A 26587-nucleotide genomic window follows, 5' to 3' on the forward strand; every position below is an offset into this window, starting at 1 on the left:
CACATAAAACTGATCTATCAATACATACAGATTTAGTTATAGAGAGATTTATGTGTGTGTATATATGCATGTATATGTGCATATATGTGGACATATGAATGCATGTGTATGCACATGTGTGGAAATATGTTTTACATTTGTTTGCGTATGGATGCCAAATATTTATAATGTTCAATGAAAAAGGCAGAAGTTGGACAGCCTTGGTGGCTCAGCGGTTTAGCGCCGCCTTCAGTCCAGGAGATACAGGATGGAGATCCACGTCAGGGTCCCTGCATGGAGCCTGCTCCTCCCTCTGCCTGTGTCTCTGGCCACCCCCCTCTCTCTGTGGTGTCTCTCATGAATAAATAGATAAAATCTTTATAAAAAAAAAAGAGAAAAAGTCTTTATTATATAAATATAACTTGTGTAAGCATGTGGGCTAGAGCCAAAAGGGAACAAACACACACACACTCTCTATACTAATACAAAGATGAGATAATAATAGACAATCACTATATCCCACCCAACCTTACATCAGTATCTTGTTTTCTAATGCCTTTTAAATGTAACAACATTGGACTGCTTAACTACTTCCACACTTTTCTCCATACCTGTATCAGTCCTTAATATATTGCAGTACTACTAGTTGTGCTACCTCTCTTCAACTAACCTGAGAGCTAAAGATGAAGGAAAGTTTCATATTATCATCTCCCCCAGTGTGGTACTTGGCACAGAGTAAGTGCCCAATAAATGTTCTTTGAATTAATGAAATGTGATACGGATCAATGGATGGATGCATGCATGCATGCATAGGGAATGGCCTATCTCTCTGAGAGACCTCATAGCGGAGATCGTTCTGTTCCCTTCCATGGTAGAACAAAATGTTTGGAATCCATAAGCCCTGCATCCAAACAAGGGAAGAAGTTCTGAAGAAGACAGATGTTGTCCCATTGTCTCCATGCTGAGATAACAGGGGAAGCTACCCTTTCCCTTTCAGATAAATGCCTTCTTTTGACTAATGTCTTCAATTCTTGATGCTAATGGCTTACAGGGAGGAGCAAAGTCTACCACAATAAAAATGGAATCATGTTAGAGAAAATGGAGTCTGTGAAGGTCCTAGAGTTCAGTCTCCCACCTCTGGGCAGGAGAAAAGTCCTACCAGTGGAAACACAATAGCTCCGTGGAGATGGGACTGTCTGTAAAGCACTTTCCTTGGGCCCTACTTAGTGTCCTTCTTCCTGACAAAAGGCAAGAATTCCACCAAACCTTTTGCAAGATTTGGTATTAAAGACCCTCGACTCACTAAAAGGTAGCTTATTTTCCTATACAGAGCTAAAAAATCTCTCTACAAAAGCAGCTCACAGGTCAAGTAACAAAGAAAACATTCCCAATCTCACGGGTTTTCACTTCTTCAGTCTTGGGAAATTCACCAGGAAAAAATCTCAAACATAATATATCGTCCAAACTGCTCTCCCACATTCAGGAGCAGCCACCAGGAAGATAATCTGGATGTGAGGAGTTCCAAGAGATAAAAAAAGAGAAATACTGTAAGTGCATTAATGGGTTAATAAGTCTGCTACAAAAATCACTGACAGACATGATGGAATCCTATTGTTTGGGCAAAGGGGGAAGTATTCATAGCGGAATGGATGGGTTCATCTTTGTCTGCTGGAGATTGGAAAAAATTAAACACTTCATAAATCAATGGAAAATTCCACTTAAAATTCAAGCCTTGATTGAAAGCAAAGCCTATCTTCATTCCTTTGCTTTGGATAGGAAAGAAATTAAGCAATAAATTGAGACTGTGACATTTCCATTTGGAAACTTCAGTGCTCACAGGAAGTCAGGGCTCAGGATCAGGCCTTCCGGGGACTGACTGACTGCCTAGATCCAGTCTACCTGGAATGGCCTGATCCTGTTGGATTTCAGTGGTTGTTCACATCTTGGATAGAGCTTTATCTCCAGAAAACATTTCTGGAATGCCTTCCGGTAACTAAAGTTTAGGGAGCAGCCCCTAGAAAAATAAGGCAGGGCAGGGTGGAACCAGCAGTTCCAGGTTTTGCTCTCTGGCTTTCCTTTCTCCCAGAATGAAATTGGAATCACTGCAAATTCACAAGCTAATGGGCCGGAAATATCTGGCAGCTAGGGCAAGTTCACTGGCAGGTCTGGGAGCAACAGCCCAGCCTTGGTCCCTCAGGAAATGAGTTCACCATATCCAGCTCATCCAACTCCACATTTGGTCTAGACAGCACAGCTCTGGGGTGGGAAGAGCAAGCCAGCTAGATGACTCCCCCTACTGGCAGATTCACTCAATATCCCATATCTACACCCTCTTGAATGGGATTTTTAATGCATCACAAGGACTGGTCCTTAGACTTTCATGGGATCCCACAAACATCTTTAAAGAAAATACCTCAGAAGCTCTCCAAGATTTTAGCTTCCTCCTCAGTAAATTCGGGGAGTGGAATAGTTAAGCCTTCTTTGCCTTCCAACCAGAAAGTTGTTTGTTCTCCTTTGCCCTGTGGAAGCAAAGAAGAGTGCTGGTGAGTCACAGAGGAGGAAAGGCTGCCTGTGAAATGTGGTCTCTGAACAGACAACTCAGTCGGTCTCTCTTGCTTGTTGACTGAAATGCTGTTCTGAGCCAAACTGCAAGTAGGCAGGAGCAGCCTCAGTGAGGGAAAGGCCTCATTATAGATGAAATCTTTATTTCCTTGGGCTTTACTGATAAGCTTATATGGGTAGTCTGCAATGGCCTAGGAGGTGAAGTTAAGGTTGAATTTTGCTGCAAAGGAAGTCTTTTAAAAATAATAATCAAATCTATTGAGCTCTTATGATCAGTAGAGCATCAAGTGAAGCACCTCATATACATGTTCACATTTGATCTTCACATCTACCCTCTGAGGGAAGTATTATCATTATTCTCATTTACTGGAAAAACAACCAAGCCCCCAAATCAGACAGCCAGTAAGTAGTGGAACAAGATTCAAAGCTAGGTCTAGACTACTGCCTTCTAGAAACAATTTCCCCTTACCTGAAGTCCATTGATCAAATACAGTATGCAAGAGCCAGGCTCACTCCTTCCCTTTCACGTCTTTCCATGAATCCCCCTACCCACCCAAACACTTAACATCATGGTAAACACCCACCACTTCCATCATGAACATCTCCAAGATGTTCTTGAGAACATCCATCCCCAACCTCACCAAAGGCCGATGGTTATCAGAAAGGTGAGTTTGCATCATGGTGTGTTTCAGCCAGCCTGGAGGGAGGAGAAGAAGAGGAAAGGGAAAAGACATTTAGATGAATTGAGATAGGGTCCTAGTGTCCTCAAGCCAATGGGCCTCTGTCTCCTCTATCTGGGAACATTAGACTCAGGAGAAGGGATCCATAGAGGAAATGTGGGCATTATAATTCCTGGGCTTTTACTTGCTGTTGCTTAATGAAAGACTAGACTGGGGTGTTCAAGCAGAAGCCAAGAGACCATTTGTGACCAAGAGAAAAGAGGCATCCCCCAGGGGGTTGGTCTAGGTGGGAACGAATATGTTTTCTGTTATAGATTCTGCATTTACCTTTTGAGGGAACCATACAAATCTCTGAAGGAAGAAGACCTGGCAGCTGCAAGAGCCTCCACATGGATGTCAGCAGTCTCCACATACCACAGTACAGAGATGCACTCATCCCATCAACTTCCTTAACATCTCCATCAGAGACTCCAATGAGGCAGGTGGGGTGCACTAAGTCGGTCTCACCTTGACTGGAATGGTGCCTCTCTCTTGCAAATCGTACCCTCCCGATGCCAGCAGGACGGCTGCAGTGCTCCGAGAGACATGGAACTAGAGAGCTGCCATAAGCCAGTTATTGCCTAATTACTGCTTGGTTGTGACTTTCATCTGGGGGTCAGCGGGCAGGGGGCTGGGGGCTGCTGTGGAGAGGGAATGCTACACTGCTTAAAATCTTGGGCTGCCAGCACCTTTCATTAAAGCAAATCACAGACAACCTCTCTGAAGTCTAGAACAGTTGGGGTGCGGCCCCCCAACCACCCAGACATTGTTCAGATGCTATTGATAGCTCAAGCTGCTCAAGCTTTAACATGTTCAGGTTAGAAACAGTAGACAGAACTAACTCCATATGCAATCTCATACTCCCCATGGATGGAGGTCCACTGGACTCCTCAAGCTTCCTGGGATGGTACCAGAGCTGGGACACATCACTGAAAATGTGGTTCACAACCAGCACTATGTCTAGAATCAGGTTTGGATCCTACATCAGCAGCCCCACTTTCAAGATTTATTCCTAAAAATCTTGACACACAAGTTTAAAGAGAGGTTTAAATCAGTGTTTGAGACTTGGCTGATTAGCCTAAACCATGAAGTACTCAGAAGAAAAAAATATTTTTGCACGTTTTCATATATTGTGGAAAATTTAGAAATTCAGAAGAATCTTAACCTAAATATTTTGAAACTTAAATCCTTAATAATTTTTTCTAGCTGATAAATGTCTCAGTGAATAAATAACATGCTGTCTAGCAATAATTAATGCAGTAAAATTACTGTAAAGCAAAAGAATATGATATCCGCTGGAGTTCCTGGCCATAGATTCATTCTGCATCACCAAAACTAAACTCTGCATTAGGGATGGGTAAATTACCACTCACCAGCCAAATCAAGCCCATCATTTGTGCTTACAAATTAAGTTTTATTGGAACATGGCCATACCCATCATTCACAAATTATAAATGGCTACTTTCACACTAAAACAGTAGTTAAGTAACAGGGACTATGGCCCATAAAGCCTAAAATATTTACTGTCTGGCTCTGAATGGATAAAGCTTGCTGACTCCTGCTTTTCCTTTAAATGGCCCTATTATATGTGTACCTGACTATTTAGAATTGAAAATCTTAGAAGGAAGTAGTCATGTGTGTTACGTAGAAAGCACTGTGCAAAACCCTGTCTACAAAGTTTGTGATCAACTTTGTCTGAAGGAGATAATGATATTATCCTCCAAATGGAAAACAGTAGACAAAATGAAAATGGGTTTTCTAAAAATACCCTCTGGCGAAAGATAGGGGACTGGAGGGACAGTGAAAAATCATGTTTGAAAAATACTGTAAATGATACTCATGCAAACTGTTGCTTTCCATTCTGGATGCCATGTTCACAGTGTCCCCAAACAGACAGTACCTGGATATGGTGGTTCCCACCACACCAGCCACCACAGGACCTACACACAGGAGAACAGAAGGGCATAGCCATTCTGCATTTCCCAAGGGCTTGAGGTATATTAAGCCAAGAAATGCCATTCAACAAATATTTAAGTGCCCTCTTCAGGCAGAGCTTGGCAGTCGACCTTTGAGTTTACAAAGAGGCAACCTACAGAATCCAGACTCCTGGTGGGAAACAACATAGTCAAATATGATGAGCTGAATGCTTGCAACCCCCTCCCTCATTCACTTGTGGAAGCCCTAACTCTCAATACAAAGGCCTTTGGGAGGTACTTAGGTTTAGATGAGGTCGCGAGGGTAGGGCCTCCAGGATGGGATTAGTGCCCTTATAAGAAGAAGAGACACCAGAGCTCTCTCTCTTTCTTCACTATGTGAGAACATAGCCAGAAGGCAGCCTTTGGTGAGATAGGAAGAGGGTCTTTACTAGAACCCAACCATGCTGGGACCCTGATCTTGGATTTCCCTGCCTCCGGAACTATGAGAAAGTAAGTCACTGCTGTTTAAGCCATCCAGTCTGTGGTATTTTGTTATAACAACCAAGCCAAGACAGAAGTTAATGACGATGTAATTCATGCGCTAGAGATGTCAACAAAGCAACTGCAGCACAAACATGGGAGTAATTAGGTCTGATTAGGGGTCAGGTTTTATTTTAGTCAAGCCTTGGAGGACAGTTAGGAGCAGGTTTAGTTACACGACTTATAGAGCCCAGTCTAAAATGAAAATAAGGAACCCCTCATCCCAAAATTATTAATAAATTAAGAAAATTAACAATTATTATCAATACTATAGCAATGTTATATTACATATTGTATATATTTGTATATTGTATGTAATATTATGATATTATATTATACTAATAACTAAGAAATTAAGACAGAAGAGCATTAAACCAAATGCTAGTCACTTCTGCACAGGTCATGTGCCCATGGGTTTGACAAAAAATAGACCAAATCAAAGAGCATTTGATGTAGAGGTATGGGTGGTGCGGGGGAGGCACCTCAATATAACTATCCTGTCTCCCCTCAACTTTCAGTTCAACAGCTTGGAGTCTCTGGGTGTCTTTGCTGTTACCAAGTAATCTAGCTAGCTGGAAATACATTCACAAAGACAAGTCAACCTTTTGTTTTCCTTGAAGATGTTACCCTTCAACCTCACGGTCCTAAACACCTCAGACCTAGGGCTTGACTCCAGAACCACCTGCTGGCATACCTGGATCATAAGTCCCAGTGCTGTGTACCTGTGTGGATGCCAATCCTGAGCATGAGCTTCTCCTCAGGTATGTGCCCAATCTGGAAGTAGACAGTGGCATTGAGAACGTGCAAAGACATTGTGGCAATCTCATCCACATGCTGGCTTCCATTGCAGATGGGAAGTCTGCTAGCACCACGTACGCATCTCCAATCATTTCACCCTGAAAATAAAGGAACTAAGTGGCCTTCAGCTGAGGCCCCCCATGTCCCAGCATTTCTACAAGTTTCTGCTCTTGTCCTGGTTCTTCCACAAAGCCTTCCTTCTGTAAGCCCTCCTGCACACAGTCACTGCTTTCTCCTCTGAAATCTGATAGTGGTGGTGACCATATTTCCTCCACTCAAGTTCAAAACCAGTTAAACAGGCAGCAGCATATGAAAAGGGTAAATCTTGAAGGATCCCATGCATCCATCAAGTGGAATTCATGTTACCCAACCTGAAAGGTCTTCACCCCATAGAAGAGTTCTTAGGTACATTTATACATATGTATACATTGTTATACTTAGGTATAAATGCATGTATCTGCCTGAATTGTCCTCTTCTCTCCTCTAATAAATCCTAATAAAATCAGCTTTCAGATCCCTCATTCACAATAGAAAATAAATGACAAGTGTAAACTTTAAAGATACATTTGCCATCAAGCAGAATCCAAAGATGATGTGGGATTTCAGGCATTAGCTAGGCAGTAAAAATAGCTCAGCCTATTGGCCACCCCAGAATTATACAAAATCAACCAGTGCACAAGTCTGACTGTTTATTGGCTACCTCTCCCCATCATGGGTACATCCTTTAGACATTGAAACTGATTTAGTCTTAGCTCATGCAAAACATAATGGAGAAGATGACACCAAGAGGAAATCCCAGAGGACGTCCTCCTAAGCAGAGGTTCCATTTTATTTTATTTCATTTTATTTTATTTATTATTTTTTAGAGCTTCCATTTTAGAGTACATGTGACCTACACTTTGAGATTATTCACAGCATCTTTTCTTCCACCCTTAAACAGAGGCATATCTGTGGGGAACCCCGGGAAATAACTACTACTATGTCCTGGAGGACATAACTGCACTGTCTCCCAAACCTCCCCAGCCCCAGGGCCACAGGCAGAGTCTTCCAATCATGGTCAGAGCTGGTGCCACCAATGGCTGCCCCAGGCATGTGTGAGCTTGGACACCCTGTAGTCAGCATCTGGCCTCATCAGAAAACTCAGAAAATACCTGAAGCAGCCATCATTACCACCACTTGAATGAAGCCAAATTATTTGTTTTTGCTATCCTTCCCCAAAAGATCATTTTTGACTCTGGGTGACCATATTCATACATCCCTCCTGAGCAGCACTAGGCAGATGGTTGTTTCTCATTTTCATCACAGTTCTGATAGTCTACACTTGGGAGTCGGTCTTCACCTGCCTTGCTAAGGCTCACAGCCACAAAAGTGAGATTCACACAAAGTCCAAAGACAACTTTTAATAAAGTAAATATGAGATTCTCTGAATACAAAGGAAATATATTCAGAAGCAAGCTGGAGGGATAGGTCAGTAGAAAGTCAGTGCCTCTTTGGAAATGTGTTTACCGTGAGATAAAATAATGGAAGGAATCAAGGAGCAACTGGTGATTCTTGACAAGGACATACATCTGTGATTAATCAAGCCCTTTTCCAAGAAAACAAACAGGAATAAAATATTGAGTTTCTGCCATGAACCAAGATGGACTGCTAGCCTGAAATAGAGCCTTTCCCTGGCTGACATCAAGGGCTGGGTCCACCCTCACTCATGCCCTGGAGTCAGCTGACAAGGAGAACGTGTTCCCTCCCAACCCAGGAGCCAGAAGTCTCACCTTAGACACATCATAGTTTTTAATGATCTGGTCAAATAAACTCTATATGTCATTAAGGAGCTTTATGACTTGCAAGGGGAGGAGGGACTGAGGGAACACAGTTTTGTGAATCCAGCAATGTCAGAGAAAAAGATTGTCACAGACTCAAAAGGTTCTGGTTCTATGGACCTTCCAGCTATGAGCTGTTCTCTGATGAAGCTGAAACCACAGAATAGGGATTGATGTTGAATAGACTCTTATTTATCCCATCTCCTACAAACCCCTCCAAAGTCATCCTTCTAGACCTTTTGCTTCAATGGATTGGGATTTTGGTCAACAAAATTCCATCATCTAAAGGGATTGACTCCCATTTCTCTCCCTGCATTTTACCTAAAGAGATATTCCCACTGGTGAGTATAAATTGGAGGAGGTGGAAGCAGGTCACAGAAATGCCCTTACGATAAAGACTTTCTCCCTGAGGGCATCTCATTTTCCTCTATTGATTATAGAGTTGGATTGTAAAGATTCAATCTGCAGCTGTGGGAGCAAAAGTAAGCAACCACCAACCCACAAGTCAGTAATTTTGCTTTAACCAGTCTCTCATTAACGCCTTCAAATCCCCGACCCTGTCTCTTCCTCAAGACACACAGGAAGGGTGCTGGAATTTTAATAGCAGATGCTCCTGCCAAGTGTTTGGAGAGTGTACAGATGCAATCAGAGCCAAAAATGAAGCGAGTTTTGGGGTCTGAAGTCATGGGTGCATATTGTATTCTGCAAAGAAAGGTTTTGGAGTAGATCACAAATACTGGGGAGTTAGCTAATAATCAGACTCATGAAACCAGAGCGCCATCTAGTGGTCGCTCTCCGGCTGTTGCAGCCACCATCTTTCCTGTAAAAAACATTGTCTAGTTTCATGAATTCAAGAGCCTTTGCTTCTATCTTCTTTTACAGGATGACCAAAATGCCTGCAAAATGCTTGACCCATTTTAGAAGGACTCGACTTCCTCTTATTAAAGGGGGAAAAAAGGCTGTCCTGTCTACGTGGAGCCTCTTAGTGATGCTATTGCTTCCTGGGTCCTTTGGAAAGCCACCCCCGAGCTGTGGAATACCTTGGCAGCATTGTGGACAGAGGCCGATCCACCTTCCTCTTCTCTGCCATCAGCTGGTTTGTCCTCTCTTCCACCACACCCTCCAGGTGATTGGCATACATCTCCAGCTTGCTCACCATACTGTCTAGGATGCTCACGTGGCTTAAAAGAACCCCCCATAATTAACACCTTTTTCCAAAAACTTTAGGGCCAAAGTGGAGCAGAACTTCCAACCATACATTCCAAGAAAAGAAAATATGTCTTGCTCTTAAGGTTCCCTACTTCAGTGCTGCCAATGGACAGCAGCGAAATGACAATGACAATGAGGCCATGCAGCAGGACAGAGACTGCCCTCGACCAGCTCTGTGATCTGGACCTGCACCCTTCATTTCCCTGAGCACCAGTTTCTTCATCTGGAAAATGAGGAAAACAATACACACTTCCAGGGTCATTCTGAGGGTTCAGAATGATACTGGGTACATAGCACCGAAAGTTGTGTCTGGCACTCAGCAGGCACTCCACAAACAGTGGCCTCCCCCATTTCCCCATATGCTCCAGATCATGATCATGATCATGAGTCAAAGATGCAGATTTCAGGACAGGACAGGTCTTTTTTTACCCCTAAATAATACCAGCCATTTTCTTTCCAGATGACAGATGTAAGGGGCACTTCTAGATCCTTTTATTTTTTTTTAAGATTTTATTTATTTATTCATGAGAGACAGAGAGAGAGGCAGAGGGAGAAGCAGGCTCCATGCAGGGAGCCTGAAGTGGGACTCGATCCTGGGACTCCAGGATCATGCCCTGGGCCAAAGGCAGATGCTCAACCACTGAGCCACCCAGGGATCCCCACTTCTAGATCCTATAGGCTCTTGCTTTAAAAGTGTCTTTAAAAAATCATTCTTTTTTTCAGATGAGGAAACTGAGGCTTACATAGGAAATAGACTCACCTTAACACGGGAAACCAGATTTTCTGAGTTAAAGTTGTGATTGAGGGGATCCCTCTCTCTCTCTCTGTGTGTGTGTGTGTGTGTGTGTGTCTCATGAATAATAAATAAAATCTTTAAAAAAAATAAAGTTGTGATTGACCTGAGACATACCATTTAAAACAATTTTGGTGTGGAAAATGCAGAGTACAGGGCTGTTGCGTTAAGAATGCATAGCAGAATGGCCAAGTTTAGAGTAGATGCCAGACTCCCAGCCCAGGGCTCTTCTATCAACTCAAGCTACTTCTAACACGGCTGTGCCTGTATATGTTCAATGTGCCGAAAGATGACATAATTATCCTAATATGAAGCAAACTACTGTTGAGGAAATTGTTTGAGAGGGGCATGAATAATTTAAGTTAATGACTCATTCTAAGGCTGGTGAATTATTTTTTATCCCATAGTCCAGTCACAACCGATGAGACATGACCCTTGGAATACTGGTTTGGGAAAGATTCTGGGGTTATGTCACAATTCCCTGGGAAAGGGAGCCTTGATTGATTAGTGATATCTGAAGTGGACAAAGGAGGACAATGGAAGTGCTGATGTCTGATACATTTTTGTGTCATTTGTGAAACAAAGGCAGAATTTATCACTCATTAGCCAGCATGGAACGCAGTGCTTTGCATGTGGCAGGCATCGAGTGGGTATATGATGAATGAATGAATTAATGAATGAGTGGGAGAATGAATGAATGAATGGAGTGAGCCACACAGGAGCCATCACAGCCATATAGTTTTAAAATTCTAATGGTTAAATGATTAGGAGAAAATGTCGCACATCCGACTCACCCTTTGGAACTGGCTTCTCGTAAAATTTTCTTGATGGAGGAAAAGGTGGGCTTCTTCTCTGGAGATTCATCCCAACATGCTCTCACCATGAGCACAATCTTTTCATTGCCCTCCTCCTCAGACAGGGAAGGTCGAAGTGGATCTGATGCCATGGGGTCTTTGATTCGTTTGATGATTTCTGAAATTCATGTGGGGTGTAGATAGCCAAATGTCTGCAAACTTCATGCCATTTAGTACACTTCACTTTACACATATGTGCTCTTAAATCTGTAAACTGAATTTTTAAATAAATTGAACAAATTGGAATGTCGGAGAAATCTGAATAATTGATGAGAAATATTCTGAATCCTCCTGGAAAATGAAGAGTCCATCTGTAAAACATGTAAGTGCCTTCTAATGAATCTGTTCTTAGACTAAGCTGTGTTCTTTTTTTCTAATAGAAGTTCTCTTGAAACAAAGCATATGTCTATGTGACTTCAGGAATGTATAAGAATTTGGGGTTGGAAATCCCCAAAGTGCATCTTATACAATTTGCATTCCATACGAAATGTCACATTAAAGTTATTTTAATGAATAATAGTGTTACCCCCACATGCTGCCTCCGTGTCCTACTTTGCAAATCTAGTTCTTTCACTTCTGCATTGACTTCTACTGACATTTATTAAACATTCTGATTAACCAGGTTTTGTAGAGGAAATAATCATTTGAAAACAATGTATACCTGTTTTGGTATAAAAATATTATGGGTGTAACAACATGAACGAACCAAGTGCATGTTATACTAAGTATAAAAAGTAGTTTGAAAAGGCTACATATTGTATGGCTGTGTCTATATGACATTCTAGAAAAGGTAAAATTATATGGAGAGAAGACAGATGAGAGGCTGCCAGGAGTTTGGGGCAGAGAAGGTGTTGAACAGGTGAGGCATGGGGGATTTTTTTAGAGTGATGAGACTCTGCTATATGATACTGTAGAGGTGGGTACATGACACTGTGTAATTGCCAAAACCCATAGAACTTTACAGCACAGAGAGTAAACCTCTCTGTGCACACAAAATCCTCAACAGTGTCAGTTAGGGTATTGGACAATCTCAGGATAAACGAAGACCGTGACAAAAGAATGACTTAAGATCATTAAGGCTAAATGGAAGAACCCATTTACAATCACGATATTCTAGTCGGCAAGATTGCTTCTCACAAGGGGACAGAGTAACAACTCTGAAAGTCCTACACACATATGCTGCGGTTGGATAAATAAATAAATGGATGGCAGATGGTGGGAGCCAGGATCTCATTGTTGAAAAGGGAGGTCATGGATAAGCGATAGGGAGACTAGAATAAATGAACCATGTGGCAATGATGTTGGAAATGTCAGTATGAACTCGTGTTTAGCTTAATATAGATACAGACGAGTAGATACAGATATGGAAATGGGTACGCAGAGGTTAGTGCACACACATGCATTTCCTGCTCAGTCCACTGGGAGGTGCTGGAAGCAACATCACCCCAGCAGCAGCTAGCACACTCAGCATCTGGGGCTTGGTTTCTAATATCATTCTCCAGTAAAAAGACGGGCACTGAGGGGGGCACTTGACGGGATGAGCACTGGGTGTTACTCTGTATGTTGGTAAATTGAACACCAATAAAAAATTAATTTATTAAAAAAAAAGAACCAGAGTCCTTGAAGAAATGGCTGATTCTAGGGTCATGACATGACAAGATGAGATTGAGCATCTTCTACTGCCAGGAAGTAAGGCAGTCCTTAACAAAATAAGTCAAAACACAGCAATGGATATATGTCAAAGGTGCATAGAGGTCAATTGAAATGGCATGGTCAAAGATGAAACAATTTGAGCAACAAAATAAAGTCGTGTTAGATGATAACTCCGAGGATAAAATAAATATATAATGTAATATACAAATGTATACACATATTATGATATAGATATGCATAATAATGCAATACCAATACAATGATATTAATTGTGTTTATCCAATTCTTGATATTAAGAATTCTTAATATCAAGAATTGGATAAATACATACATGGGAGAGAACAGATAAACCTCCTGTGGAGAAACATTTCAAACAATTTACTTAGATATTCTCCATTCAAGGTCGTGGAACACAACTCCCCACTCCTTAAGTGTGGGCTTCACATAGTGACATCTTTCTTAAGAGGACCATACAGGAAGAGGGGAAAGCAGGTGTAACTTTACAGTGGAGAAACCAGACAAACCTCATCCAGGTCCAGCTCGACAGTGATAGTCATGTTGGTTGGCTGTACCCTTGACATGATGTGACGAACATGACAATTTCCCTCCATGGACTTCCTCCCAAGAAAGATAAGCCCAGTCTCACCATGAAGAAAAAAATAATCAAATAAATCTCAAATGAGAAACATTCTACAAAATCCCTTGTCAGTACTCCTCAAAACTCCAATGTCATAAAAATTAAGGACAGGCTCTGAGAAACATTCCTGAAGAGCATAGAGTAGACATGATGGCTAATTGCTGTATGGTGTCCTGGATAGGATGTTGAGGTATGAAGAACATTGGGTTAAAAACTAAGAAAATCTGGGGGTGCCTGGGTGGCTCAGTCAGTTAAGCATCTGACTCTTGATTTTGGCTCAGGTCATGATCTCAGGGTTGTGAGATCGAGCCCATGTCAGGCTCAGCACTTGCTTAAGATTCTCTCTCTCCTTCTCCCTCTGCCCTTCCTTCCCTCCTTTTCTCTAAAGCAGAAAACTAAGGACATCTGAACAAAGTGTGGCTTAATAATACAAGTCACAAAACTGTGTAAAATATTATCTTGTTTTTGTCAATATACATACTTGTGTTTAAATGCACATTTTTAATGCCTAAAAGTAACCTGAAAAAAATATACATTAAAAAAGGATATACTGTGAGTAATTGTGGGGTTTTTGTTTTGTTTTGTTTTGTTTGGTCCCAAACAAATTGTAATTTGAGACATGGTACAACAATAGTTTTATTTTTCTGTGTGATTTATTTATTTTTTTACATATTTTTTAATTGGAGTTCAATTTGCCAACATATAGCATAACACCCAGTGCTCATCCCATCAAGTGCCCACCTCAGTGCCCATCACCCAGTCACCCCCACCCCTGCCCACCTCCCTTTCCATAACCCCTTGTTTGTTTACCAGAGTTAGGAGTCTCTCATCTTCTGTCTCCCTTTCTGATATTTCCCACTCATTTTTTCTCCTTTCCCCTTTATTCCCTTTCACTATCTTTTATATTCCCCAAATGAATGAGACCATATAATGTTTGTCCTTCTCCGATTGACTTATTTCACTCAGCATAATACCCTCCAGTTCCATCCACATCGAAGCAAATGGTGGGTATTTGTCATTTCTAATGGCTGAGGAATATTACATACAACAATAGTTTTAAAGAAGTGACTGGAGAATTAGTATTGCTGCATCCTCTGCTTCCCCATATTCAGCTTTAAGAAATGCCATGAAAGAATAAATAAATTGATATAAAACTTTGAACCATGGGTTCAGATTCAAATTGTGGGTCTGCACCTCAGAGTACACACGTTTATGAGCTAGTAATGTGCAGCCGTCCTGTAATCTTTAACCATCCAGGATCACTCTATTGTAATCATTCTACTTTGGTGCACAATCAGAATCAGGGATTGGGGGTTGTTAAAAAGTAAATTCTGAGCTCACCTTCAGAGTTTCCAACTCAGAAGGCCTGGGGTTGGGGCTGAAAATATGGATTTCTAACAAGTATCCAGGGGAGGCTGACACTGCTAGTCCAGAGTCACACTAGGTCAGTACCTCTCAAATGGTAGATCTTCTACATCACCTGGGAAATTGATAAAAACCTCAATTCTCAGGCCTCGCCCCAGACCTGCTGAGACAGAGACCCTGAGGGTAGGACCCAGCAATTTTGTGTTTTAAGCCTTCCAGGTAATTCTGATGCCTAGTAATATTGGAAAACCACTGGTTGAGTATGTGCAGAGAATCAATATCTATTCATTTCCCAGTACCAGGATTGTTTGTAGGGAAGTATGAGAAGTTAATAGAAGAAGTGTATTTGCCCATAAATTAGGTGCACCTTGTACTTTTCCTGGTTGCAGTCCTGTGTATACAAAATCCCATATGGCCACCTTTCATTTAACTATGTGAGCATAGGACTACAGTGAAAGGCAAACATACCAACTGTGTACGGTCTCCCCACCCCAACTGGTGTAATCCAATGGCCCTGAGCTTGGCATCTGTGGATGGGCTCCTGGTTGGGCTCAGTCTGGGAGGATCTGTATAGCTTCTTGCTTCCAACATCAGTTGCACTTGGATTTGGGATGAACCTTTTTGGATTAGTCTCCCTTCTATTTCACCTGGCCATAAAATAAAAACTGGGATCCATTTTTAAAGCAACCACATACATTCTGAAAGGCTCCTGACTTAAAAAAAAAGTCTCCAGGGAATGCATAAAGATCTAAAGATGACACTTGAGGTTGGCCCCTAGGAATGGGCTAGAAATTGTAGGCAAAATGATTAAAAAAAAAAAAAAAGTCGAGAGAGAAAGGTGAGCTGAGTTTACTTAGAAACCAGCAGACGGGGCAGCCCCAGTGGTGCAGAGGTTTAGCACCGCCTTCGGCTGGGGGTGTGATCCTGGAGACCCAGGATAGAGTCCCACGTGGGGCTCCCTGTGTGGAGCCTGCTTCTCCCTCTGCCTGTGTCTCTGCCTCTCTCTCGCTCTCACTCTGTCATGAATAAATAAATAAAATCTTAAAAAAAAAAAGAAATCAACAGACGCACACTTCCTTGGGCTCACTCTGAGACAGTGGTGTTCAGCGTGGGCTGCACATTGGAATTACCAGAAAATCCTGATGCCAAGGCAGCTACACAGATTGATGACATATGACATCAGAATCTTCTTGGCTGAGATCCAGGCAGCAGCACTTTTTAAAGTCCCCCAGGTAATTTCACCAGGTTATGGTGAAAGCAGAGACTGAAGCAATATATATGGCCAAGGTGGAAAATAATAGTGTCGGTGGTTAAGCCTCCTATAATTTTATCAATCTTGATCAAATTTTGCTTTATCTCCCACTACTTCTTCCCTTAACCCCATGACAGGATGTGTGTTAAGAGACAACTCAGCCAAAAATAAGCCTGAATATATCCTATAAAGACAATTGGGTAGCATTTATATAAAAAAATTAAATACAATTAAAATACATTTATCTCTTCAGTTTCCTGTCCACAAAGATACAAGGCTGCTCATTGTAGCAACTATGATGGCAAAAAAATGGAAAACAACCAGAATGTGTATCAATCGATAATACACTGCATGCCCTTACAATGAAAAATCCTGTAGTCCTTAAGAAAGAATAAAGTAAATTTGTATATACAAATATGAGGTGAGAGTTACCCAAGGAGAGGGAATCGTGTGTGCAAAGGCTCTGGGGTAGGAAGGTGCCTGGCGTGAGGGAGGCGCACGGCCAGCAATGAATGAATGAAAGGAGCAAAGCATGGGGCGGGGGGTGAGATTAGGAAAGCATACTGGGCTGAATGGTGGTCCCCAGTGAGATATGTCCATGTCCTCACCCCCAGAACCTTACTTGAAGAAAAGGTTTTTGCAGATATAATTAAGTATCTTGGGTTAAGGAGATCATTTCGGATTTCCAGGTGGGCCCTAATCCAATGACAAGTGTCCTTATAAGACACAGATGGAAGACAGCTATACAGAGGAGGAGCCCACGTTATGGTGAAGGCAGAGACTGAAGCAATTTGGCCAAAAGCCGATGAAGTCTAGTGTCACCACCAAAAACTGGACAAGGCAGAGAACAGATCTTCCCTAAAGCTTCTAGAGGGAGCAAAATTCTGCCAAATCTTGATTTTGGACTTCTGCCTTCTAGAACCACAAGAAAATAGTTTTCCATCATTTAAAGCCAGCAGGTTTGTGGTTAACTTATTACAGCCATAGGACACTAATAAAGAAGGTCACAGAGACCAGGTGAGAGGGCTTCGGTGGTCTTGCAGGCCACTGTAAGGGCTTAGCTTTCATTCCCTAAATGGAAAGCCGGGAGAGGATGTCATGAACAGAAGTTCTGGGACCTATCTCATTTTCCAACAGGATCACCCTGAATGCCGTAATAGAATAAAGTATGTAATTCCAAATTCCACGATTGTTTTTATAAGCCAACTGCCTCTAGTTTTTTAATTAAAAAAAAAAAACACCATAGGCTTTAAAAAGGAAAAGCAATGAAATAAACCATAAAGTAATAAACATTTAGTTAAAATAAAAAACAAACCCAGCATTTAAAAGCTAGAGCAAGGGGCACCTGTATGGTTCAGCTGTTGAGTGTCTGCCTTTGGCTCAGATTGTGATCCCGGGGTCCTGGGATCGTGCCCCCACATCAGGCTCCCTGCAGGGAGCCTGCTTCTCCCTCTGCCTGTGTCTCTGCCTCTCTCTCTGTGTCTCTCATGAATAAACAAATAACATTCTTTTTTAAAAAATAAAAGCTAGACCAAAGCCTGTCAAAGAGTTTCATTCATCTTTACCATCTGGCACCTCATCGAGATCGTCAAAAGGCCCGTGGTCCTGGTGGTGGATCAGCTCTGTCATCAGGATGGCAAAGCTGTACACATCTCCCTTTGGGGTGCCCGACCAGGGGGCCTCTGGGAGCCGCAACAGCTCTGGGACCGTCCAGTGGAACTCTGCAAAGCAAGATGTGTCCTAAGCATGCAGTGGGAAAGGAGCAAGCAGAACTAAAAAAGCCACCCCTCTTTCTCAGGAAAGCACAGAATTGCAAGCCTCCAGCCCCTTAGCCCCTAAGGTCCCTAACTTGAAGGGCAGATGGGGATCCCTGGGTATGCAAATACAGAGCAAACAGCCAGGAAGGGCTCTCACAACAACGTGTCAACTGTGGCTAACACCTGGCTGTGAGTTTATAAGACGTCTTCATTTTTCTTTGCCCTTTCTGTCTTGTCTACATTTTAGAAACTAATTTATTGGGGTAGGATTCCTAGGACATAAAATTAACCACGAAAGCAAGCAATTCAGTGGCATGTGGTACATTCGCAATACTATACAAGCAGCACCCCCTATCTAGTTCCAAGACATGTCCATGGCCTCAAAGTAAAATCCTATAGCCATCAAGCAGCCGCTCCCTGTTCCTCCTACCCCCGGCCCTGGGGAACCACCAAGCCGCATCCTGGCTTTACAGATCTCTGTGTTCCGGGTAGTTTATATGACCTACAATTAATTTTTTGCTGTGAGGTTTATAGGCTTATTTCATTGTAGGTTACAATCACTAAAAGAAAATATATTGGGATCCCTGGGTGGCGCAGTGGTTTGGCGCCTGCCTTTGGCCCAGGGCGCGATCCTGGAGACCCAGGATCGAATCCCACATCAGGCTCCCGGTGCATGGAGCCTGCTTCTCCCTCGGCCTATGTCTCTGCCTCTCTCTCTCTCTGTGACTATCATAAATAAATAAAAATTTAAAAAAAAAGAAAAAAAAAAGAAAATATATTGAGGGGTGGGGAAATAGGGCAGCTACTAGCAGGTTTTCAGAACTTCCCGCTGTGTCTTTTTCAGGAAGGCATCCAGGTGTCCCACGTTACAGAAACTCCCCATATGGGCACAGCCAGGCTCCTGGCAAGGGGCTGCTCCAGAGAGGGGTGCTCAGGGCCTTGGGATACTAGTGAGGTGAGACTTCAGGGTGCTCAGTTAACTGTGGACGACTAGTAGGAAGAGTCCAAGCCTCGGTTTGCATTTACAAACGCAAAGGAGGGTTGGACTACCAGCAGAATGTCTTGTCCTGAACGAGGCATGAGAATCATTTGAGAGCTTTTAAAAAACCATACAGTTGCCCATGCCCGGATTCCACCTTCTGGTATTCTGACTCAGTTGATCTGGGGCGGGACCTAGCCACCTACGTATTTTTTAAAGCTTCTCAAGTGAAACTGGAGCACCAAGAGGATGGCACTCATCGTCTTTAAAGTGCCTGCAGATGGTGCGTGCTGAGTGAGGGCACAGGATGATGATGCATCAGAATACCGAGGCCTAAAGAGAAGGGAAGTGACTTGCTTCTGGCCACCCAGCTCCACCAGGATGAGACCCAGCCTCCTAACTCTGACACCACACCATGGACTCACCACCCTGGAGGCTATTTTGATCTTGCTTCCTTGGGTGAATAGAACAGCCCCACTCAGTCAGCTCCAGAGGAAGGGCTCCTGCGGGTGGGTACACGTGCAAGTGAGCTTCAGGAAAGGGTGGGGTCAGGCGCCCTGTTACCACTCTGCTGATAGGCAGGGGGTCTGCCAGCAGTTACCCAAATAGTTTGTCAGTCCCTTGTATGTTCTGCAGGTCCGGCCAGACTTGAGCTCCCATAGCCCAAAGCCAGTCATCCTCACATGCATCTGGCTGTCCATCAGGCAGTTGGAAGGCTTCAGGTTGCCATGGGACCCCAGGGGGCTCCTGTGGAGGAACGGCATGCCCTGGAAGAGTGAAAATAAGCTAATGAATTAGAGCAGGTGCCAATGGACCCTGCTGGAAGAAACAGAAACACACTCAGGCGAGGGAAATGTCCCCATCTCCATGTTCATTTGTTCTAGAGCTATTGACACAGCCCCCTGCCCATGAGTCAACCTGGGTAGGGTCACCCGATTGGGGAAGACTATTTCTGGCCTTCCAGTGTGGACCTGTGAAGGCAAGGCCAGCCTAAAATAAATAAGCTAAATAAAATAGAGGCTGACTCAGTGGTCAGACTCCTTAATTGAAATCCCAACTCTAAGAGCACAGAGCGAGTTACTTTATGCTGTAGGCCTCATTTTTTTTTCTTCAAAATGGAGGTGACAATAATCCCTACCTTACAGGATGGCCATGGAGGATAAATGTAATAATGTACCTGAGGCACCAGACACGGTCCATGACACAAAGTAAATACTCTCCATAAATTGTCATGAAAAATGTGTATAAATATGATAAAGTATATTGACAATATGGAAACACACTATGTAATTAAGAATATTCTTTTTTATCTACATGTCGCAAATTATATTCTACTCCTACCTACATATAATGATTCTATAATAACAGAATATTATACTCTATTATACGCGCTTAAAAGTCCGATTTGAGCATTTTGCAAGGGAAAGGCAATAAAATGAGGAATGTTGAAAAATTCTCATGTCATCCACTGTGTTTTTAAGGGTTTATATCTATTATTATTGTAATAGATAATAAAGCACCATTATTTATGAAGAGGCCCAGAAGGAACACTAGAGTCGGAAGATTTGCATTCATGTTTCCACTTTACCACTCGGTCTCTTCAAGCAAGATACTTCATCTCATTGGGCCTCAATTTGACCGTCTATGAGATGGGACTGCCTAGATGCCCACTACTTGAAATCTAGCCTGGGAGCCAGCAGCACCATCACCTGGGAGATTGGCAGAAATGCAGAGTCTTAGGCCTTGCCCCAACCTACTGAAGCAGACTGTGCATTTTCACCCGATCCACAGGAGATTCATGTGCACACAGCCTGAGAACACCTGACCCCACCCCCCATTGTTCCACACCTTGGCTGCCCATTAAAATCACCTGTGGATCTTAAAAGAAAAAGAAAAATCTAATGCTTAGACCTGAACATAAGAGCCTATATTAACTACAAGGATCACAGGTCGTACAAGGCAAGCCTGATCCTAAGGAATCCAAAGCAAGAGCATGATTAGAATGGAAGAAAGAGTGACAACGGAAAGAACCTACTAAGGGTAAGTCACCAAGGCAGAGAGCATGCTCGTTTGGCAAGGAGGTGAGGGCAGAGCACACAGATCTTTTCATAGGCAGGGAGCATCTTAAAGACCTAGAATCAAGGAGGGAAGCAAATTATTTGGGAAGGACAGATAATGAGGAGATAAATTTGAAAATGAGATCTGTCACAATTGAAGCAGGATCAGATTGAGAGATATTGGTATTTCTCTGAGATTTCCCAAGGCAGACTAGCAGCAGTGAAATGAAGGCTAAGTGGGCAGGGCTGACTGCATTTCAGAAGTATGCAGAGGTGTACAGGGAGACAGAAGACCCCACTGAATCCTGGGGTCTTCATTTCCTTACCTTCCTCTATGGTTTCACTATAAGACATTGCCATAATATTCATCTAACATTTCCAGTTTCTCAGACTTAAAGTACAGACAAAAAGGTTCTATCTTTGATCTGAATCTCTGAACCATTTTCAGAATACTTAGCATGGGAGCTGGGAGAGAGGCAGCAGCCTCAGGATGCTCCAGGTATGAGGTAATGGAACCATTTACCTGCATCAGCCTGAGAAGCATGGGCCTCAGCACATCTGCCTCACCCAACAGGTTTCGGAGCAAGAGTAAACATGACCAGGTCTCTCCCAAGGGGTCTTACTGGATCTTTTTTTTTTTTTTTTTAAGTTTATAGCACTAACCTTATGTGGTTATATAATTGGTTTTTGTAAGTTCCTTCCATAAACCAATTCATGTAATTCCCCCAGCGGCCCTGTAAAGGCAGGTGGTATTATTGTCAACCTCATTTCACAAAGAATAAGGAAAAGGAGAAACGAAGAATTTCACCTGCCCCCCAGTCCCATCGCTGGCCTGTGGTGGAGCAGAGCTGAGAAGCTGCTGTCCCGTTCCCAAGTCCCCACCCTTGGCCAACTGCACAAATGCCCCGTGGCTGATGAAAGACCGCTCTGAAGGGCAAAGATGAGGAATGACTGAACATTGCGTTGAAGCCACATGGCTCTGTGAAAATTCATACCTTGATCTGGATCTATGATGAGCAAATAAATAACAACGAACCTTTCCTTGAGCACTTTGTACTATGCACCATGCTTTATACGTAGCATCAAATTTCATCTGTCCAGGAAATAGGTTAATACTGTCATTCTCTGCTTTCAATGAGGAAACTCATGGTTTTAAACTGCTCCCACAGAGGGAGGGCAGAGCTGGAATATAAACCCAGGTTGGGTTGCCTTCAAAGCACAGCTGCTTCTAAATCATTAGATTTTACTGTTTCTGGTACCCTGAAAACTGTATGGGGTGGGGGAGGGTAAAAAGCACACCCATTCTCCTAACACCATTCTATAAGAACAGCCAGGTTCAAATGTCTCAAGCCCAGCTGAGGAGGGGGTGAAGTTACCCATGGGTGTGGTACAGGAGGCAGCGGTGGTTCCAGCAAGGAGGAAATCGAGGAGCCCTTGAATGGACTATGCACCCAGGAAGGGGGCCTTGGGCCTCATGGTCACCAGATCAGGGACTCAGCTCTCTCTCCAGCAGTGATCACAGTCTGAGTCATTGTCCTGCTTTAGCAGGAAGACTGAGTCACCACAGTGACTAGTACAGGCTAACGTAGAAAGCAGGACAGTGGATACGCCACTCCCAGCCCAAAATTCAGTGTTTGTTTTTTGAGATGATAAATTACATTTTTAGAACTGCAACCCACCCACCCAAACCTGAAGGGGCCTGGCTGGAGCTGCCTTTGGAATTCTCCAGGGAGGCTCCAAGAAGCCAAGGTTGAGGCTTGACATCTGCGGAGACCTGTATCCAATCCAGAATTCTCTCTCCTTTCATGGAGACCTCCCCATGCAGCAGGCCTGTCCCAGGTACTCACAACTGTCTCTGCCCTTGCTAGCGCCAGGCCCACCCCAGGCAGGAGACATTTTACTCAGTCACCACTGATTACTCCTGATATCCAGGTTTATTACCAGAATTCATTCCATTAGAACATAAATGAGGTGTTTAGGGATGGTTGAAATCCTAGGAATATAGTTCTCTCTAAGAGATGGCACACATCTCTTTAGGTTTTTTTTTTTTTTCCCCTGTCTTGGTGGAAATGTATGATTTCATGTATATTGTTACAGACCAGATAGAACTATGAGAGGTTTATGATTTATGTGCCAGATTCCATGCACTTTTGACAATTCTATTAGCAGCCTATCTGCTAACTACTTTTATTTCTCTACTGAAGAGTTGGGAGGGAGGAGTGCCCACAGGGCTCCTGTTTCTGGATCCCACATTTGGGGACTCTTGTACTTGACAGAGAAGAAATGTAACATGGAAGGAAGAACCTAGGCTTCAGAGGCAGACTGGCTGCAAATCCCAACCTGCCTCTTACCAGTTGGGCAGTTACTTCACTTCACCGAGACTCATACTGTTTCCTCTTGAGAATGTAGTAAATAATATTATTAATACTGGAGTTAAAGATAAATTAATAGTGGGGGTGCGTGGATGGCTCAGTCAGTTAAGCATCCAACTTTTGATTTTGGCGCAGGTCATGATCTCAGGGTCTTGAGATCCAATCCTGCTGAGTATGGAGCCTGCTTTAAGATTCTGTCTCTCTCCCTCTGTCCCTCCCTGCTCTCTCTAAAAAAAAAGAAAGAGAGAAAGAAAGAAAGAAGAATTAATAGTGAAGTTAATTGCTAATTATTAAGAGCACTGTTCAAGAGAAACACTATATAAGCCACACATATAATTTTCAATTTTTCAGTTAAATAGGTGAAATTAATTTTAATAATATATTTTATTTAAGCCAATGTATTAAAAAAAACTTATTTTGGCATGTAACCAACATAAAAATAGTGAGATATTTTACATTCTGGTTTTTTTTTTTTTTATCAAGTCTTTGAATCTAGTGTGAATTTCACACAGCACAAGTGAGCTTGAGCTTGCCACATTGCCACTAGCCAATAGTCACGTGTAGCTGGCATTGTTTGGACAGTGCTGACTTATCCCAGAGGATTGTTGGGGGAATGAAATTTCTTTTTCAAGATTTATTTATTTGAGAGAGAGAACTCGTGTGTGAGTGGGGGGCAGAGTAGCACAGGGAAGAGGGAGAGAGAGAATCTTAAGCAGACTTCACACCCAGCACGGAGCCCAACATGGGCCTTGATCCCATAACCCTCACTTGAGCTGATATTAAGAGTTGGATGCTTAACCGACTGAGCCATCCAGGTCCTTCATGAGAATGAAACTTTTAAATGTACATGTTTTTAGTACTAGTTAGTACTACTGATGGAGTTATCCATAATAGTAACATTACTGCTCCTACTAACAATGAACATTTCCTGGCACCTGATATGGGGCCGGCATGGTGCTAAGCATACTTACTTCTTGCAACAACTCCATTAAGTGAGTACTGGTGTTCTCTTTATTTTTTTATTTATAAATTTATTTTTTATTGGTGTTCAATTTGCCAACATATAGCATAACACCCAGTGCTCATCCCATCAAGTGCCCACCTCAGTGCCCATCACCTAGTCACCCCCACCCCCCGCCCACCATCCTTTCCACCACCCCTAGTTCATTTCCCAGAGTTAGGAGTCTTTCATGTTCTGTCTCCCTTTCTGATATTTCCCACTCATTTTTCCTCCTTTCCCCTTTATTCCCTTCCACTATCTTTTATATTCCCCAAATGAATGAGACCATATAATGTTTGTCCTTCTCCGATTGACTTATTTCACTCAGCATAATACCCTCCAGTTCCATCCACATCGAAGCAAATGGTGGGTATTTGTCGTTTCCAATGGCTGAGTAATATTCCATTGTATACATAAACCACATCTTCTTTATCCATTCATCTTTCGATGGACGCTCTTTAGTTTATACACAGGGAAACTGAGGCTCAAGGTAGTTAGGGTCACCTGGCCACTAGTGGAGAGGAGTTCAAACCACCAAGACAATTTCTATGCCAAACTGTCCTCCTCCTCTTAATCCACTAAGACTTCTCTTATTTAGAAATGAAGGCCCATCCCTGACTCAAGAAGAGTTTTATAATCTCCAAAGCTCCTTCCCAGGCTGGCTCCACTGGGTTAAACTCTTTAGGGACAGGACAATGAGTCTATTCCTCTGTGCCCCCCATGCCCAAAATTGGGCCTGAGCCAAATTAGGTGCTCAACCAACATACGTTTCTTCACTTGAAAAGTCTGTAGCATCTAAGGATCTCTCTGTTACCTGGCATAGAATGTTCTGCTCAAATAGACATTAGGAGAGGAATTGCTTTTATGATTTGATATATGATGGCCAGAAGCACAATCTGACCCACAGAGTGTAGCCCAGTGCTTGGGTTCGTGTCAAAGTCACCAATGGGAAAGCTCTGAGAAGCTGTAGTGAATTTTCCATTAGTCCCCCTTTTTAAAATTTTATTATTTTTTTTCCATTAGTCCCCTTTGAAGGAATGCTGGCAGAGAAATTGGCCTTAAAGGGCCTCTATGTGCCTTGACCTAACTCACCATGAGTTCCTTACACTATCCCATAATATGCATGCCCCACTTCAGAAGACAGCAGTCCTTCTAAGACAAGGTACCAAGCTGCACCTTTGGTTTCCCTAGCATGGAGCAGGGGATAGACTGAGTGACCCGCATGACTGAAGAGCACCAGGGAGACTTTCATTTCACAGTGCCATTCTCATCTACCCCAGCATCTCTCCAGATAAAACTTTGGGTTAACAAACGTCTTGAAAACCAAATGCCAACTGAAAAAGCTGAACCTATTAGTTATTCATAAGTTACTTGAGGACAACTGACTAGTTTCCTCTTCAGAGGCAATACATATAATGCCAGGGTCAGGAGACAGGTCCCCGGAGTCTAGAGTCCTTCCCTGGGCTTGGTGGGGAGGAAAGGGACAGGGGGTGAAGGGAAGGAAGGAAGAGCCCAGGGTAGAAGAGGATGCCAAGTCAGATCCTCCTATTTTATAACATTCCACCACACAATTTTAGATGTACATTTCCTGACCTTTTTTTTTCCTGTAGCTACATTTTAATCCACTCAGAGATAAAAACAAGTCCTCGTCTTCCTATGAAAATGCCCAGAGTAAGGCAAACACTTCTGAGATGCTCAATGAAGTCTTACTGAAATACTAACCAACAGTAGTGGCCCAGGGTCATCTGTGAGGAGCCGTCATGGGAGGCTTCAGTTGTCTATCTTTTTGGTAATAACCTAAGATACCAAAGTTTCACAAGTAAGACTCATCTTCTCCGAAGTAAAGATCGATTAAATACTCGAGGAAAAAAAGAAATCTCATTGATATCAATCAGGCCAACCTCATCTATTAAACTCACATGGAGGCTGAGGTCCAGAGAGGGGAAGTGACTTACCAAAGTCAGTCCAAGAGCCAATGGCCCTCTTCTGCGGGAGGGCAGAGCTCATGTGTTACCCTGTGTCCCTTCCAACACCCAGGCCAGGCCTCGCCCAGAGGACTCTGTTTGGTGATGAATGGGCTGTTGGTTGACAGATGATGACCACCCATGCCCTTCTGTCCACGTGTCAGACGGAGGGACTTCCTCACTGAGACCCACCCCCACATCATTGCTGTGGTCTCCTCCTACGGTGAAAGCCAGCACAGAGAGTTTACAAAGCATGGCTGGATTGTAGCCCAGGGTGACGAGGACAGCCTCAGGATGCTGGCCCACACTGACATGGCCCCACTACTCACCTTCCATCTGTGAAATGGATATAATGCTAGAGCTA

At 43.0% G+C, this 26587-nt stretch overlaps 1 pseudogene; it reads right to left on the reverse strand.

Annotated features, from left to right (window-relative positions):
* Window positions 1-2393: 2393 nt before the first annotated feature.
* LOC112672646 (guanylate cyclase 2G-like) overlaps window positions 2394-26587 on the reverse strand; it is a 45396-nt pseudogene continuing 21202 nt past the window's right edge.

This window comes from Canis lupus, chromosome 28, assembly GCF_003254725.2.
Source record: "Canis lupus dingo isolate Sandy chromosome 28, ASM325472v2, whole genome shotgun sequence".
NCBI classification, from domain to species: domain Eukaryota; kingdom Metazoa; phylum Chordata; class Mammalia; order Carnivora; family Canidae; genus Canis; species Canis lupus.